Below are 18583 nucleotides of genomic sequence, written 5' to 3' on the forward strand. Positions count from 1 at the left end.
GAACTGACTCATGACTGGCATACAACGCCTTGATTCGTGATTGGTCTGTTCCCATACTGTGATATTTAGTCAGACCTGTGTATACAAAAAGTACAAGGGACAAAAACGGATCCATTATGCTTTGTACCATGCACATCTAGCATGCAAACTACGAATTCAGAACCAATGAATACTTTCGTGAAACTTTCATTTGCATTTAATTTTTTTATGTTATTGTACTGCGCAATTATTCTTTTGTTTCTGAAGGAAGCCTGTGTTATGGGGACTAGCCGAGAAACCAAAGTAAAAAAAAGTCATAAATTTATATTTTGATAACTGACGCTCGCTTTAGTGTTTTAAAGGAAACCTGGTAAGCGGGAGGTAGATGCACAACAAAAATAACCTGAAAAGTTTGAAGTTGCTTGTATAAAGTGAAGCAGAGTAATAGCGAAACAATTCGAGTCATTGGGTGGCATTGAGCCATGGCGTTGATGCAAAATGCGCTGCAAAAATCGACACCTGCATATACCCACATTTTCATCGAACATGTATTTTATAGGGAGACGCATTCTTGTGAAATCTCTCGGTGTAGTTGACTCGTTCCTGTAAAAATTTAGAACATCTTCACCGAGGGCAATGACGAAAAGGTTAGCAGATAACTTTCGGTCGTGTTTGGTGCTCCGGACGAGAGATGGTGCCACCTTTCTGTTTGGAATGTCGAGAAGGAAAGAGGGGAGGGGAGAGCCCTCCCTCCCTCTTTCCTTGACGGTCGCCCGACCTCCCATCCCGGTAATCATCTTCCGATGATGGCCTGCAGTGCTTTGTCATTCTTGTTTATTTTCGCAGTTATGGTTGCTGCAAATATATCCCATGGTTGAACGTTAGGAAAGTACAATACTTCTGGCTAGTGAAAATCAATTACAACAAACTCCCATGAAACTGAACACACTTAAACTGAATTCATGGATACGTGGAACAAAGTTGGAATGTTTGGTTGGTTTCCTGTAGATTCTATGCAGAAAAAGCTTGCTTAACACAAACCACTTCGCATGCCCATTTGTTGGTTCAAACGTTTGCAGCATAGCGCACATTCTGTGCAACTTCCCTTAGTGGGGAAGCTGCTGAGGCTGCCGCACAATGTCTCCTACCCTGGGACGACGGAACGGGAGTTTGTAGGAGAGAGAATATTGGTGTTGACAGCAGTGGCAGAGGATTACCCACATTTCCTGCCATATTGCCGCCACGCTCATAGCCGAAGACAAATGTAGTCAAAGCTCTCGAGATAGGCAGTCGTGTCAGTCGTGTTGTATAATCTTACTCTATAGCAGTGGCTCTCAACGAGGTGTGTGTTGTGGACCACAAATGCTGTAGCAACGTTCACAATTTTTGCCTTGCCATCTGACGATGGTTACATCGCCCTTTCTCTCGCCTTTTGCATCGAGGCTCTATCGTCCTTCTCGCCTTATTTCGTTTTCACTTTTCAGTGCACATCCCTGCAGCCTGTATGCGCGGATAGCACTGACGGCCCAGATACTGACGGCATTGAGTTCTCGGAATAGTGGAAGTAATGTATAGTAGTTGTCAAAGAAACACTTAAAGTTCCTGAACTTTGGCAAGTGTTTCGTGAGCCTCATCACAATGGAGCCACCAATTTTGAGGTGCTTGTGCTCGAGCGATTTCCCCATTTCTTTTCCCTGATACAGCTTGAAGTCACTTTGCCATAGTATGTGAGCTGCAGCGGACTAACACTGACACCTCCAGGGTTAGGTTTGTTTTTGCAGAAATCGCTTGGCCGCAACTCTACTTATGAAAGGGATCATCTGCTCATCAATGCTGTTGTTCTCGAATGTAGTAAGTTCCAGATACCTCTGTCTGACAGCATCCAGCACGGGGTGCACCTTCCAAAACTTATCAGTTAGAGCCCGGGGCGAAGATGTCTCCGTGCCGTGCAAAGCTGACCGGAGCTTGAAAAATCTGTTGACCCCCATCGCCTCCGATACGCTGGGGATCTGCGTTGCCGGCTGCCAGTACATACGTATGCGGGGAAACTTGGGCGTCCCCATGATCATCATCATCCCGAAGAATGCTTTAACATCCTCCGGAGTGTTTCCGAGATTTCTTTCCCGAGGTGTGCAGTCCGTAAATATTCATGCACCCCGCAAACTACACGAATGGTGAGTTCAGAAAATACCTTCGAAAGTATTCCCATGGCTCAGCCACCTCCTCTAAAGTCATGTGGTTGTCATCCAATGTTGTGTCAGGGGGCTCGAAATCGCTGCTTGTCCAAACAGGCTGCACCTTTTGATTACGCGCTTCCTCCGCTTCATCATTTTCCTCTGGAGCAGGAGCCGGCTGTTGCAGCCCTGAAGGCCTGCCTCGTGTTCCAGGGGGTTGACCTAAGTGACAAAAGGCATTCTCTTTAACTTAGCTAAGCAGTTAACAATGTCATCCAAATATTTAAAGCGCCTGTACTCGCAGATCGATGAGGCTCTCTGTCCTCCTTAACAGAGAGGCCGACATCGGATGCATTTCCATCGGAAATTTGCATTAGCAACCTCTGTGCTGTGGCACTGCCGACCCTCGTGCGATTTCTCGCATGATTTCGGATGTCTGAATTGGGAAGAAGCAACACATTGTCACTAGAATATATGAATTTCCAATGAAAAGCTCCTTGCAAGAATGCTAACGGCACTATAGCACTAATGTTTTCTTCGAAGCACATTTTTGCACAATGTGGCCATAGCGGCACGCTGTACGTGGGGGGATCGCTGGCCGAGTGGGCTAAAGCGCATACCCAGCTCGACGCGCGTGGAGCGAAAGATCGCGCTGCAGAACCCAGGGATCCTGGGTTCGAGCCCCACCCCTGCCCGTTTCGATCTGGATGAGCATCGTACCGGCGTGCGGTCGTGTATCACTACTGCGTGGCGCACGTTAAAGACCCCAGGTTAGCAGTCGTACTGCACTGGCGAAATTGCTCATCTACAGTGTAAACCAGTGTCGCCTGATCCTGGCAGACCGACCTTGCACTGTATAAATCACTAAACGTCCAATTTTTGACACATGTGTTTGCGAAACTCACTAATCCGTTAGAGAAGCAATTACTGCATCCTAACATTTCAAGCTACTGTGTTACATTCATTAGCATCTTTGGAATGCTTAGGCATGCAGCAAGTCTCGTCAGAAAACATCCAATTAAGCAAAGATTTGTTTTTCGGAGCCACTCGCCACCCGCGTCGCTGTAGAACAAGGAGGCATCCATCTTGCAACGGTGTTATTAATTGTAGTTAAAGGCAGCCACGGCAGATGGCGCCACCAACCCGCTCCATAAGGTGTACACGATCGTGTACAACCTGTCTCCAGCGGTACAGGCCCACATCTAAAGAGTAAATAAATTTGCAAAGTCGAATACACAAATGTGTATGCCATGTCTAGAGCCCTGTTCGGATAACAGTTTGATTATGCGCATCCGATCTGCATCTGCAGACTTTGGATCCGCATCCGAACCGCATCCTCAAACTTTTTACATTATTGTATCCGACCCGCATCCGCATACTTTGTACCCGTATCCGAACCACATCCACAAAATGTGGAACCACATCCGACTCACAATCCAAGTATTCATTGTATAACAAAACACCAAGCGTGAATGAAAACAAAATACAAATAGCACTTTTTAAGCTGTTTGCTTATCTTTGTACAAAGAAAGTTTTGTGTGACCATTGAAAGGGGATGTCATTTTATCATTATCAGTTTCATTGTAATTATATTAAAAGCGATCAGCCTTCCCGAGACACTGTGCGTCGAAAAAAAGAAATTATCTGAGTTATGTGATTGTCAAACAGGATAGTTGGGCGAATTGGTATGTATTCATAATGGAACAGCGCGAATTTTACAGGGATAGAGGAAGGAACTGGACAGGACGAGCGCTGACTAACAACTGAAAGGTTTATTATCAGGAAATCACGAAGGAAACGTACAACAACACGACTCTCCAATCACGATGGAAATGCGCATGCGCCTCACAAGATTGGGTGCTATCTGTTACACAATTCTATGTGCGTCATCCCCGATCTAAACATTCGACCTCACTGTCGAGCAAATTCAAGGAAGCCTGACTCACGCAGGCTGGCCCCTCCTCCTCTATTCTATGAGCTTCGACAATCAAGCTTTTTGGTCCCTGTGTTTATACAAAACAATGGCCTTGTCAAGTAACGGTGTACAGGCGCAGTCCCTGCAGTGTAACGCCAAGTGGGAGCTTCCTGTTTCTGTTAAAGAACTCCGGTGCACCCGCAGGCAAATGTTGAGGCACTGCCCCGTCTGTCCGATAAATACCTTCCCGCACGTGTTTTGGAATCGGTCGTTAGTCAGCGCTCGTCCTGTCGTTCCGTCAAACAATTAAAAAGAGAGGTTCATAGTCGTCCGGCTACGGCGCAGTTGGACGAATATTAACCACCAGACTTTTTGGCTAGGACTCTAAGCATACAAAAAAGAAACACACAGGCAGTTCATGGGCTTCCTATGTGCGTGCGCTGTTGATTCCGAAAGTTTACAAACCGTGGCACCACAGGGTCGCGCTCGCCGTCGGGGCACTTGTTTTGTTTTTGGAATCATGACCACACTACTCTTTGTGGAGAGGGGGAGGTCTCTTCTACTTTCTTTTGACTTTTACGTTTGAGGTTTTCTTTTCCCAAAGAAAGTTTTCCGCTCTTTCCCTGCCAGTGTACTAGCTTTCTGGAGACGATTGCCACCATGTATTCTTTACTTTTTTTATAAATAGCATTTTTGACGAGATGGAACACTAACTGAAGGGATCTTCAGTCAGAATCACATCTTTCTTAGGATTCCTATCGTTTCTTCGAAACGCGTTTTGTGGAAACACGTTTTGTGGACAACTTTTCATGGACATACATTTTATGGACACGCTGTACGTTTTGTGGGCCCATGTCCCCGTGATGTTTTGTCTACAACGCACTTCTTCACTAAGCCGCTAAAAGCTAGCGCGTGATTCATTAAGGCGTGCTTAACTAAACCGTGCCCCCCTCCCTCTTGGCAAGACGCAAAAAGTTTGTTACGAAAATAGCACGGCTGTGTGCGATGAAACGTCTCATGTTTTACGATGAAACAAACACGGGAAGACTTCCAGTCAAACGTCGCATGTCGACGAAATGGTCTGTTGATGAAACGTCAGCCGACGAACTGAATGCCACCAGGTAAAAATTTAGATCCGGATCTGTGGATATCCGCATCCGCAGCCCCAGACATCCGATCCGCAATTCGCTAAAATTTGTCTAATTTTTATCCGCATCCGCCCGTTTACTGCGGATATCCGCGGATAATCCGTGGTTATGCAGGGCTCTAGCCATGTCTGAAGGGATGAAGAAAGGTCCCCGTCGTGCCCCAGTGCGGAAACATTTTTATCAAATTTTCTGGGCTGGTTACAACATGGAGTGAAGGGACTCACATTTATGTTAGTGGTAAAGAGAGCTTGAAAGAAAGAATAATGTGTGCATTAAACTTCTCAAAGCGTGTTGCGGCGAGATCCACAGGTCACCATCTTAAGCTGCCACTGCGCTTCCCCAGCCGCCAACCAGAAATGGGTTTAAAAGCTAGACAAACATCATTAGCTTTTGGAGACTCACGTTTGCCGTTCAATGGCCTTAGGTTTCGAAGGCCCGAGTTACGAGCACTTGTCTCCGACTGCCCGTCTGGAAAGTTGTCGTCGGATTCGTTCACGGGGCGCACCTGGCGTTGTTGCATGTTCTCATAGAGTTGTGAAGCAATACTCTAGAGCACGGAAGGTTATCCACTGCCTTGAGGTTTGCCTGAATTGTTTGTTGGAAAAGCCTCCACCGTGCAACTAAAATGCCAAATGCATTTTCAGAAATGCGTCAAGCCCTCGACAGCCTTTAGCTGAAACAATGTTCCAGGAGTGTCGGGGTTCGGCTCGGATAAGTTCTCGTGAACTTCTCCATAAGGGGAAATGTCTCGTCTCGAACTAGAAACACGAAAGGTATTTTTCGTGGATGACAAGGAAGCTGGAGAGTACCTGAAATTTTCTGGCCAATGAGGTACTGTTGGACACTGTCATTGCTTGAGCCAAATTCGCCAATGTCAACCATAAAAAATTTGTAATGAGCATTACCCACTGCCAAAAGGATGATGCTGTGCGTTTATTTGTAGTTGATGGTTGCCGATCCACAAGCTTCCAGTGCATTGTGTTTACCGTCAGTCGCACGTGCAGAGTTTCGGAAATTTTCGGGGGTCATTAAAAGCATCTGTAATTTCTCTTCACACCTCTTCAGTTCGGGCATGCATGTACGATGGTGTTAGGACTTCTCGCAGTCCTTGACTTGTCTCCTGCACACCCTGGCTGGCAAATGAGAGGCTGTGACAGTAGCTCTTGGCGACGGCTCGCCGAGATGAGCCATGTGCCAGGTGCTTGAAGTGAAGAAAGGAAAAAATTATAGCTGCCTTTCAAAGGAACGCCTTTGGAATTTAATCTTTGCAATACTTAACTGGGCATGTCTATCCTGAGTCGTGCATTTAGGGGAAGATCTTCCTCGGGCATACTTCTTTTTGATACTGTCGAGATCAGTTTGACGAAATCAACGGGACTGGAAATCACTTTGCTATATCCGCTTCTTCGTTATATCTGTACTCCTAAACCCCCCCCCCCCCCCACAAAAAAAAAATAAAAAAAAAAGAAAGAAAGGGTTGTTACGGGTTATCGTGCCTGCAGAAAGCGGTCGAGGCTTCCTTGCACGCGCGCTCTTCAAGATCGGAGCTGCTTCTCGCCAACTGCGAGAGCCTCCGATCGAGAAAAGATCTTGCGAGCTACGTACGGACCGTGTTGACAGCTGCGACGGCCACCGCTCTAGGATACCGGCGGTGCACGGCATTCTTTACGTTTATCGGCACTTCGATCAGATTGGCACCTTTTGTTTCAAGGAGATTGCCTTCGACTTCCCCATTGAGGTGCCGGCGGTGCCGGGACTCTTCATCGTTCAGTGGCGATGACTCGCCGAATCGGTGCTTCAGCGAAGTTAGACTTCCGCGCAAGAGCGCCCACGCCGACCAGCGATACCAACACTGAACATGAAGCAAACAAAGAAGCACGCATGGCACCAAGTTTGCGCTCAAGCTCGTCCTTCGTTGGTGTAGAAAGCCTAGATTTGAGAGAGGGGCAACTGCTCAATCATCTGGTTTGTGGGCTGCGTTTGCAGAACAAGAACAAGAACAAGAAAGAAGAAGAAGTGTCATGGCGTCAGCCGGTCGCAGATCAGGGCAGCTGAGCTGGACTCCTGCTCTTTTCACCATGTTGTGCTTTTTCGTCGTTCTCTGTCAAAGCGAAAGAATGAATGTCTCCGAAGTGATTGCTGCGGAACAGCGGGTCTCGCCCGAATCAACAGTCCGGGACGGTAAACGCCTGCTTCCTCGGCCCACTAGGCCTAAAACCAGCCACTCCGTCAGTACCACGAAAATTATGCTACTTGGACTATTGATACTCTCCGGCGATATCCACTGCAACCCTGGGCCCTTCCGCGTGCAGTGCTACAACGCAAGAAGTCTCCTGAACAAGGTACCTGAACTCAAATCCGACCTGGCCTGTAATTCACCCGATGCATTGTGCGTGTGCGAAACGTGGCTTAGTGACTCTGTTCCGGACCATGAAATATTTGGCCCCGAGTTCGCCGTGTTCAGAAGAGACCGAAGTGGACGTGGAGGCGGCGTCCTCGTCGCCGTAAAACGTAAATTCTCCCCTGTGCGCCGTGCGGACTTAGAGGCTCCCAACTCCGAGCTGGTTTGGACCGAACTTAACTGCCGAGGCGGAAAACTGCTTCTCGGTTCACTGTAGAGGGCCCCCAATACAGGTCATGATGTCTTCGCTGAGCTGTGCGCAGTTTTCGATCGGATCAGCTCCCGTAAAGAAGGACACATGAACATTCTGTTAACTGGGGACTTCAACCTCCACATCAACTGGAATTCTGTTGATCCGATGCCAACAAATGAGACAGAGGCCAAGTTCCTGGACTGGATGCAGTATGCAAACCTCACACAGATTGTCCGCTTTCCAACGCACGTCCGTGGCAATGTTTTGGGTCACACCCTAGACCTATTTCTCTGCCGGAACCCTGCCCAATTACTATCTGTGTCTGACACTCCCCCGCTATCTAACTCTGAACACATTGGAATCTCCTCCTCCTGGAACTTCAGCTGCACAAGAAAACAAATAATCTCAAAGCAGGCAATCTTGTTTAACAAGGACGGACGTGACTCACTGGAACGCTCTGTTGCCCTGGCTCCTTGGTTTCTCTGCACGGACTTTCTGACAGACTACAACCCACGGGACCTATTCTATGATATGTTCTGGGCTGCATGGAGAGACTCTACGCATACTATGATCTCTTCCAAACACAAGAAAGGCAAACCATGGATAACTGGACTCATCAAGCAGCTATCAAGCAAGACTAGGCGCTTCTTCAAAAGGGCCTCAAAAACACAGGATGCCACTCATTGGGCGGCATACAAGGATCTCTTGAGACAGCTGAAAAGGGAGATAAGAGTATCCTATCGGAATTACCTCTGCGACATGGCAAGCCAGGCAAGAACATGCCCCAGACGTTTCTGGCAGTTCTACGGATCATTACGACGTAACAGTGTTGCTACCCAGTTTCAAATAGGAGGTACATGCACTGACAATGCTCAGGTCATCGCCAACTCCTTTGGCCAACACTTCAGCGATGCTGTGCCGGCGTTTAACAACTCCTGCCCTCCTCCCCAAGTTGAAAGTCCCCCTGCTGAGAAGCACAACCGCACAGAGTCAATTCCTATGTTCGTCCCGTCACCCGTTACCACCGAGGACGTTGCGGCTGCCATCTCCCAGCTGAAACCTGGCGCCTCCCCTGGCCCAGATGGCATTCCCCCCTTTTTGCTGAAGGCCTGTGCTGCGGCACTCTCGCCCCCATTGGCAGACCTGTACAACTACTCCTTTTCCAGGGCACTCATCCCTGATGTCTGGAAGCTAGCGCATGTGACCCCTGTCCACAAAGGAACGGGGAAACCACTGAACTATCTCGAAAGTTACCGGCCAATAAGCCTCACCTGCATCCTCTGCAAAATATTTGAAACCTTAATTTGTAGTAAAATATCCACGCACCTAGAAGTCAACAACCTTTTATGCAGCTCTCAACATGGCTTTAGGAAGGGGCGGAGTTGCGAAACTCTGCTCTCTCTCCTGCACCACGACCTGAGCAGTGCCCTGGACAGCTCGAAGGAAGCAGATGTTCTGTCCATAGACTTCTCGAAGGCCTTCGACAGTGTGAACCATGACCACCTCCTTACCAAGCTCCCAGGCTTTGGGATATCCGGAGCAACCCTTAAATGGGTATCGAACTTCCTGGGTAATCGCCGTCAGCGAGTTAACTTCCACGGTGCCTTTAGCCAATGGCACAATGTCAGAGTGGGTGTACCTCAGGACTCTGTTTTAGGGCCACTCCTCTTCACCCTCTACATCAACGACCTTGCGGTCGACATACAATCTAACATTCTTCGGTATGCAGATGATCACATACTGTACCGCATAATCCACTCCTCTCACGACCGCCAAATCCTGCAGTCCGATCTGCACAAGATCTGCAGGTGGTCAGAAGTCAACGGACTGCTCCTCAACCCAGACAAAACTGTGTACCTTAAAATATCAAGAAAAAAGAAACCCGTCGACGTCGTCTACAATGCACAAGGGAAGCGCATATAAGAGGTCACAGACACTAAGATTCTTGGTGTTTGGTTTGACAAGACCCTGTCCTTTAGAAGGCACGTTGACTACGTCTGTAAAAGGGCGAGCAAACTGAGAGGCTTCATAACCAGGACAACAAGAGAGATGCCAAGCCATGCCTTTTGTACACTGTACACGGCTCTTGTACTGCCGGTTTTGGAGTATTGCTCCTCTGTCTGGAGCCCCCGCCAGGTTGACCTACAGAGGAGACTAGAGACGACGCAAAGAAAGGCCACAAAGACAGCACTCTACTTGCAGGACAAGAGGGCAAGCAAGCTACCCTATGAAAGGCGGCTGCAATCCCTCCGGTAGTCCAGACTTGATAAACGTCGACTGTTCTTCAGACGGGTCCTCCTCTACAGGTACCTACATGGTGTCTGTCCCATCCCCGATGGTTACTTGAGGAGGTCTAGGCGAGACCCCTCGAAACTTGAACAGCGCTTTGCCCGCACCATTAGTGCCTCTACCTCCCTCTTTGTCCAAGCGCCTACCCTGTGGAATCACTTACCAGATGCTGCTCGCCAGGCCCCAAGCGTAGACGAATTTAAAGATCTGGTGCGGAATCACCATGACACCTACTCTCTTCATTAGACTAAGTATTCTCACCCTTTTGTAAATTACATTCCAACATCTCCATTTCATCTGTTAACGTATGGCCGAGGAGGAAATCAGCATATGTATGCACGGGCTTCTGCCTTTTGATTGCCTCAGGCTCTCGGTCGTATGGTTGTTTTAGCCAATAAACACCTTTGAACCTTTGAACCTTTGAAGTTACAGCCTGCAAGGAGTCAAAACCCAGAAGTGTTCCCCTTCTGCAAATGCGTCCACCTCTATGCCCAGTTTTCTCTCCACACCGGCCATGTGATGACCGAATGCAGCCATACTTAATGCAGCCAAGTGCTCCCAATGGTTGGAGTTGGTCTCTCTCCAATATAGGCTCTCTCCATCATCTCTGCCGGTGCATTGTTGCTATAGCACTCCGAATGCCCCTATCGGCCTGCCACGACGGCTTCAATGCGGGCGGTGCGGAAAAGCCGCTTCACTGATAAGGAAGGGGGAGCGGACGACGATGTAGAGGCTGCTGCCGGTGGCCTTTGCAGCGTCGTCTGTGGCCCGTTCTGGGTGGTGGCTCTGCCGCAGCAGCAAGGTGCGGCCGTCTGAGACTTAGAAACTTTTTTTATTTATTGTAAAATTTCTCTTCAGTATAATGTTTTTTCATTACCGTACCATTTTTTATTCATTATATCCGCGGGAGCCGATCAATTTCCTTCGCTAAAAACAGAGTTAAATATATTGAAAAAGGGAATGGGAAATCGTAATAACTTCGCTCTAGCCGCTGTTTCCTTATAACCAACTTCATTATTACTGGTCTCGACAGTGTTGGGTTTAAAGGGCCAAAATTTGCACAGTTAGTAGACATGGGGCTCTTCGTAGTTATGCAAATTCGTTTCGTGATAGCTCTCTAATTCAATATCTGTGCTGCATGACATGCATAAAAAACGCCCATCTGGCACGCTCAATTTTTTCTACTAATCATAAAGATGGAGTAGCCTAAATAGCCAGATTGGTTCCCCATGAACAACAGATTGGGAATATCTATTTGAATCAACAATATCTGATGCTTGGGCGTTAGTGAAGTGATACCACAAACGTCCACCAGGGCATTCGGTGCTCGCGTACCACTGCTGAAGCCCCTATGGTAATTAACTGAAACATAGAACTATTTACATGCTTATTTTTTAATTTATTACAAAATAATGCAACATGTCTGTAAATATAGAACTATACGGGCTGTCAAGGATGAATTGCAAAAAAGGTAAGGAAAAACTCGAGGATAATTATTTTTTTTTAAATTCCCGCTCAAAATCACAATTTTGATTTCTTGTTTTTCAAACAAATTCCGGGCGCAATGCAAAAACATGAGTTGCAACAGGAGGGTGTTAAAGTTTGTGTTAGGAGTGTACAAGCATAACATGCTCTGCATGTACAATCTCGGATCTAAAATATAAATTTAAATTGTCTTAAATATTTGCCAAAAGATGCCTTATTCTGAAAAAATTCACTTATGAATTCAAGTTGGTCCTATGCGACCGAAGAACCCAACTATTCCGTTGGCATCCACGTATGTTCGAGGCACAAGCCTAAGCTTCGGCGCTGCACCGCTTGCGAGAAAGATTTTCCCGAAAGCCGGGAGGTGCACGGCTAAAGGTTCGGGCAGTGCATACGAACTGCCGTTGATGAGATTGGTGAACTTGACTTCGTCGTGCGTCAGCACAATCCCACTTAATTGCGTTAAGTGCAGCAGTCTGGTGCAGGCGAATGTGCGACAGTACTACGAAAACGCCCTCTTCGGCACTTATAAAGGAAGGCATCTTTTACAACGCACCTGAAATCCATCTGCAGCTGAGAGGGACAGATGGACTTCTTCATCACAGGAGGGATGGATGGATGGATATGGCTGAACCCCTTAAAATAAGATGGTGGCTCGCACCATCTAGCCATTGTTCTTAATTTTATATGTTAATTATTACTATGCACCTCGAAATTCAAGGAGAAGCCTTTTTAGGATAACCATTCCAAAACTTAGGTTCCGTGTGATTGCAGCGCCTCTTCTCAACCGATGGCACGTGCCTTCCACCATAGAGGTCACCACGAAGAGGAAAGGAGGAAAGTTCAGCCATCCCTCGACTTGTACCACTAATCAGACAACCTCTGTTTCATTTTTTCTACACTCCCAAAGTATACCTTTTCCTCGCTACCCTTAAAACCCAGTGCCTTAAAATCAGCCGCACCTTAAGCAACTGCAGGGCGAAGCCCTTTAAAATAAAGTTCTCAGCTGTTTCATCCTTCTCCCCACACGCTGTGCATGACATGTCTACTTCTTGGTATCTAGCTCTGTATGTCCTGCAATGCAACACTCTTGACCTTGCCTCGAACAGCAATGTGCTTCCCCTGGAATTGTCATATATGCTGTCGATATCCGACTTGAAAAACCTGTACCAAATACGATATAGCTTCGCCAATTCTGGTAACTCCTCTGAAAACCTATGGGAAATGCGGCGAACGTGACAGTGGCGCCTCTAGCGGACTCGGAGTCTACGGAAGCGGACAACGCAATAGAGAAGTATAGGCTCCGCGACGTCCTCGAGCTTTGCGTGCCCCGTTTCTTCACCCTAACAGCTGAAATAACTCATTACAGTCAACCCATTTGCAAAGCAGAATCCGCTGATTGCAACTACAACGACAAATAAATAACAACGCGCGCATAAACGAAGATAGAGCAGTTTATTTAGAGGTCTCGTACGCCACTCGGGGGGATCACACGCGTTTGAAGTGCACCTGGGAAGCGGAAAAAAGGCGTTGAGCCACTCAAACTATGTCTTAAGAAGTTACTGTTTATCCGTTACAAACTGTGTTGTCACAATTTCTTACCTGAATAGGTGATTATTAAAACGTGCGCAAACAATATGTTAAAATTACCAGAGGAAGTACACCATCCTCTGCAGCATTAAAAAACAAAAAGTAACGAGAAAAATGACCGTGCAAACACTTTCCGAACTCTGCAGAAAAGATAAGGTCCCATCCCAGACGAAAATAAAAAATGGAGAACAGTCGCGCACAGCGGCCGGCGATTGCAACGAAGAAGTTAGGAGACGATACAAAAATACAAATTACCCAGCAAAGATTTTCTTCAACGACGACGATCGCACGGGTCGTCGGTTGAAAATTAACAGGTGGTGCTTGCCCTCGGTGTTGAGTCCAGAACAAACAAAGCGGAAGCAACACGACAAAACTACAAAAAAAAAAAGAGCTTCATTTTTTTTTTTTTTTTTTTTTTCAGGTGCACATTACACGTTTGTTTATTTGCTTTCGCGGCGTTGGTAGGGACTAAGAACAAAAGAGCTGCAATCTGGTACGTGCTAGCAGTGTGTGACCTTTTTTGCTTTCGCTTTTCTTTTCCCAGTGACTTTGAGAGGTTGTTTGTTTGCTCGCTTGGCGCAGCAGTTCAAAAGTACATTCCAGTATACTTGTTGGCGTACATGTCTAGGCAATCCTTGCACACCGTGCCTTTGTTTTGTGTGTCGATCAGCGGCCTCAAGTGCGTTTTCAGCTGAACTTTCGTTTGGTGAAATATTCGTTTGTTGAGGCGTGAGTGGCGATTTTGAAGCCAGACTTGGATAGCTGTTCCAGTTTAATTTGAAGTAACTTAATTACTCACGTTTGCTTTGTCTTCGGGAAGAGGAAGAAGCATTTTCCACCACATCAGAAAAACTTGTTTTCGCAGTGGAGATGGCAGGCACACGGCATGCCTGCCATCTCCAAGTATGCACTGGTGTATGCCCGAAGGCGGCCGGTTGATCAACCAACTATGACTCATAGCAGACGGGACCGCGTACTCAAATAAAATCCAAATAGAAATGGATAACGAGCTTACACTCCTTAATATATTTATTAAGTATCAAAAAGTACATATGAAGATTTCGGATCAGAAACTCAATCGAAGGCGAACATAGGAGGTTATCATAGACGACAGGGGAAAAACAACAATAACAACAAAGTTGCAGACGGCCCTCCAAATGTTCAGGCATAGCGTAGCAGACGAACCGGTGGCAGTAAGCGACGAAGCGAAGGAAAGAAAGTAAAAACTAAGCCAAACAAGGCAAAGCAAAATACGCGATGGTTCGAACGTCAAGTACGCACAAGAAAGAAAAAAAGCAAAATAAAACATAAACGCAGGAGGAAGAAAGACAACGACGGCGTACCGTCGCCTCAAACATAAAAAGAAAGTAGACTTTGAAAAATGGAAGGAGGTGCACGACCGTCCACCGGGTGTTCTTTTTTGTAACTCCGCTTTTATTAGTTTCAGTAATAGCGTCAGATTGCACAATCATCTTTTCCCAGAGCATACTGACATCGCAGTAAGGTACGTGGTTCGAAATTGCCTTTTGCTTCTTCATCCAGAGACGATCGGGGTGTAGCCAGCTCGCCTATTCGACGAAACGGTTGTAAGCAATACAATCGTGAGAAATTGAAATTGCAACAACAAAAAAACAACAAAAAAACTGATCGATATGCACAGTAAAGTTGAAACGTAGCAATGTTCTAAGACGTTTTTTACATTACCCCTTTCAAAGAAAGACGGCGAAGGTACATTCGTGTCTCGCCTGGCAGACATAAGTTCCGAGTCTTCTGTCGGAATGTTTTGTTCGGGAGAGCCCGAAAATTGCACCCTACAAGCTGTAACATCTTCCCCTCGCGAAGAAAATATCCTTGACTCATGAGGTGGAACCTACTTTTTATCATTCAAAGCAGCGAATACCCGTGACCATTTTTTTTTCGTTGCTCACCTTGCACGGAGATAGGCAAAACCAATGCATTGTGGAGAATTCGTCTGCTAGCGAATACTCCGAGCTCGCCAGGGGCGCTGCGATTGCTTTTCGCCCTCGATCTGCGGGAGTTGCCAGTATTGGCTTACATGGTATTTGCCTGTACATTCCTAAGGACAATTTAGTTTGCAGTAGGGATGTCGCGAACCACCCTAGGTTCGATTTCGAAAGGTTTCGATATTTGCGAAGCGAACTGAGGTTCGATTTCGAAAAATTCGATATTTTCATACCGACCGAGGTTCGATTTAAAAAATTCGCAACTTTTGACCACAGCGGAGTTTCGAATTCGAAAATTTCGAAGCTTTCACGGTTTCCAAAATTTTGAATTCGAATATTTCGAATATTTTTTACTTCAGGTTCGATAAATTCGAAGATCTCAAAATTCTGTGTAAAAAAAATTCGAAAACTTCGAACGCTTCGAATTTTTATAGACACGAAGTTCGAACAATTCGAAGATTTCGAATTTCTTTTTGCATAAAGTTTGAAAAGTTCGAAGGTTTCGATTCTCTTTTAACGCTAAATAAAAAAAAAAAACAAAAAAAACTGAAGATTTTGAATTTTTTTTTTAGTCCAAGTTTTCAAAGTTCGAAGTCCGATTTTCAAGTTTTTCCACAGTTTCAGTTTCAAATAACGTTTTCACGACTCACTGGTTTTCATGAAATCGAGTTTAGAAAAGTTAGGGTGTGATATCTAGATTCTGCGAAGTTGGTGAGCGTCCCGGACGTGCTAGAATATTAGCCAGTGCAGAATTGTGACCGCCAGCCCGGGGGGGGGGGTCTTTAACCTGCATCACGCAGGTTAAAGACCTGCGTGATGCAGGCGGCCTACAAGCTGGTGGAATAGGTCCATCTGCATGCTTATTTGTTAGCTGGACACTGTCTAGAGACATCCTGGCTGCGTCCACTTGACCCCCCTGCTCCTTTAAGCGGTTGTAGAGCTGAGCATGGCTCTGGGGAAGTCCCTTCAAGTGCTGCAGATTGTTCTCAAAAGGAAATGTGCTAAATGCATCTAATGGTCCTTGATTTCGTACATCAGCTGCGAGATGCGACACACAGTGAACATTGTATGACACCTTTTCATCTCCATGCAGCTTTGCAAAAGTCCTTACGAAGTGGTGGTGAAGAGGCTCCGCATGATAAACATATTGATGACTTAAGCTGGGACTTGACACAAGAAATGTAACACAGTGCAAAGGGAGGAAGTTCATGTAAAGGCCAGGGTGAAGGACAGACTTCAACACTGCCGGCCCAGTGTAAGGTAATAAAAGTCTGAACTCCATCGCTTTCCTGCGGTCAACCTCCGTTGTGCTTCTTGGTTTGCGAGCAAAATCTTTTGGCACTTTTGTAACCAGAGAGGTTCAATTTGGACAACTGTCTTCGGTCTGCGAAACCGAGACGCACATGCAAGGGATCGCCAAGCCACAAGCTAAGCAACTTCTTTGTTACCGCAAGGAATAGTCGGTGCATATATGATTGTGATAATTGTTAATTCTGAATTTTTGGTGTTACGAATGCTTCCTGATCAAGGAACTCACGCTCTTGCACATATTTGCGTCCACCTTCTTGCGTGAAACTCAATCCTTATGAATAGGACACTTCATGACAAGGACATTGTCACAGGTTCGATGAAAATTAACAATAAAAAATCAAAATGATATCCTATGCAAACAAATTTATAATTTTGATAGGACAGCTGATCGGACGATAGGGCCACGCCCTGGTGACGGACACACGGTGAGGGGAGAAGGAACAACACAGACTCTTTTCTTTTCAACCACAAGATGGTTTACTGAAAATCCGATAGACAATCCATAAAACAAAACAAACAAAACTTCCGACAGCAAGACACAACGGACCGCCCCACAGAGTAAGCGCTGAGGCGCGACTTATCTTGTATGATAATATCTGTACATGAAAACACAGCGCTCGTTCAGAAAGAAATTTTTCTGCAATCTAAGCACTTGCCCTCAAATTAAAAAAAAACAACTAAAGGAGGGATAAACTATACAAAGTAATATGGGGGTGAGTGGTGCGAACCTGAGTCCGGTGGGTGATGGGGTTGATGCGGCCTCTTGCGATGCCGACCGAACTCGGGAGGTCGATGTGCGCTTGGGTGCTGTCGGCGTGGCTCCTCGGCACAGGCACTCACTCACCCATGAACGCACACACACTTGGGCGCCTAAAGCAGCGCTTGGACCAGGGAGCCCAAACTCCTCCCGCGCTCAGCCTTCCGTCGCTACTGCCGGAGGGTGAACGCAACGCGAAGTCTGGGCGGGACGCCCAGACTTCGCGTTGCGTTCACCCTCCGGCCAAGTCTTCGCACACACTGCCTTGACTCAGCCACTCGGCTCGGAATCAAGCCGAGGTCCTCACTTTCCCAAATTCCAGCGGCAGACACCACTCTTCCTTGCCCAAAAAATAATTGTTTCTCTGCAGCGGCAACAACAAAATACATATAAAAAAAAAACACACGTCACATCGGCAAGCCCCACAGTGAGCCTACCCCAGCGAACCATAAAGCGCACCCCCGCTCGAACATCTGGAAGCTATTCCGAACATTCCGGGAAGCGAGTCGGCCCATTGCCTCCAACTAACAGCCCTGCGAGAAACGTCTTCGGGACGGGGGGGGGGGGGGGGGGGGGGGAGAGGGGGGCAAGGGGCCATAAGACAGAAAGCGGACGAGGCCCGAACTCTCCCGCTCAACCGACGAGGGGGCCAGGGGTCATAAAACAAAAAGTGGACGGGGCCCGAACCCTGCCGCTCAACGTGCGGGGCAAGGGAGCTTCCGACGACCGGATGCGCTCCCTTGCAAAAAGTTTAACAAAAGATTAAAAAAAAAATAGTTGAATTCTGTGACAGATATCTATTTAGACTGCAGACACCACAGAGAGGCCAGTGGCCCCTGCCCAATTCTACTAGACTACAGATAAAAGGCACAGGTTACATTCGGGTTGATGAGGAAGACGTCAGCCATCCGCCTCACGTTTCTTGCGAGGTGGCGGTTCTAGGTTTCCATGCCCACAGCCTGGAAGGCCCGTGCTCTCGTCCGTGCGGTCCACCCCGGAAAAACACGTAACAACAAGGAAGGATTTCTTACGTCTTCTTTATTCCTCGTCTCGACCCTTAATGCCCCTGCGCCTCCCCCCCAAGCTGCGCCCTGCCGGCGCGTGGCGCTGCCGTCGGGCGCCTTGCCCTCTGCCGGCGCAGTCAGCGTGGCGGCAGCCACCACACGGTTCATCAGTAGTCTGTGGCCCTCAGCTTTCTGGTTGACCCAGCACCTTCGCAGCACCTTGAACACGAAAATGGTGCTCGCAATGCTCCGCAGGTGCTCCACAAGGACCTCTGAATAAGTGAACAAGTTGCAGTGTCTGAATTTCGTGGTGTGTGGCCACTAACACGAATATGAGGTCAAAAATACCCAACGTACCAGGATGTTGCCTACG

The 18583-nt window shown here is 47.1% G+C and overlaps 1 long non-coding RNA gene across 1 annotated transcript; it reads right to left on the reverse strand.

The window, feature by feature from the left end:
• Positions 1-7: 7 nt before the first annotated feature.
• Positions 8-17714, reverse strand: LOC121834446. Its single transcript, XR_006077220.1, has 3 exons — positions 17178-17714; positions 2171-2375; positions 8-75 (listed from the first exon to the last, which is right to left on the reverse strand). It is a non-coding gene; the product is annotated as an uncharacterized LOC121834446 (long non-coding RNA).
• Between the last annotated feature and the right edge of the window lie 869 nt (positions 17715-18583).

Source organism: Ixodes scapularis, unplaced genomic scaffold (assembly GCF_016920785.2).
Source record: "Ixodes scapularis isolate PalLabHiFi unplaced genomic scaffold, ASM1692078v2 ptg001158l_1___fragment_3__unscaffolded, whole genome shotgun sequence".
NCBI classification, from domain to species: Eukaryota; Metazoa; Arthropoda; class Arachnida; order Ixodida; family Ixodidae; genus Ixodes; species Ixodes scapularis.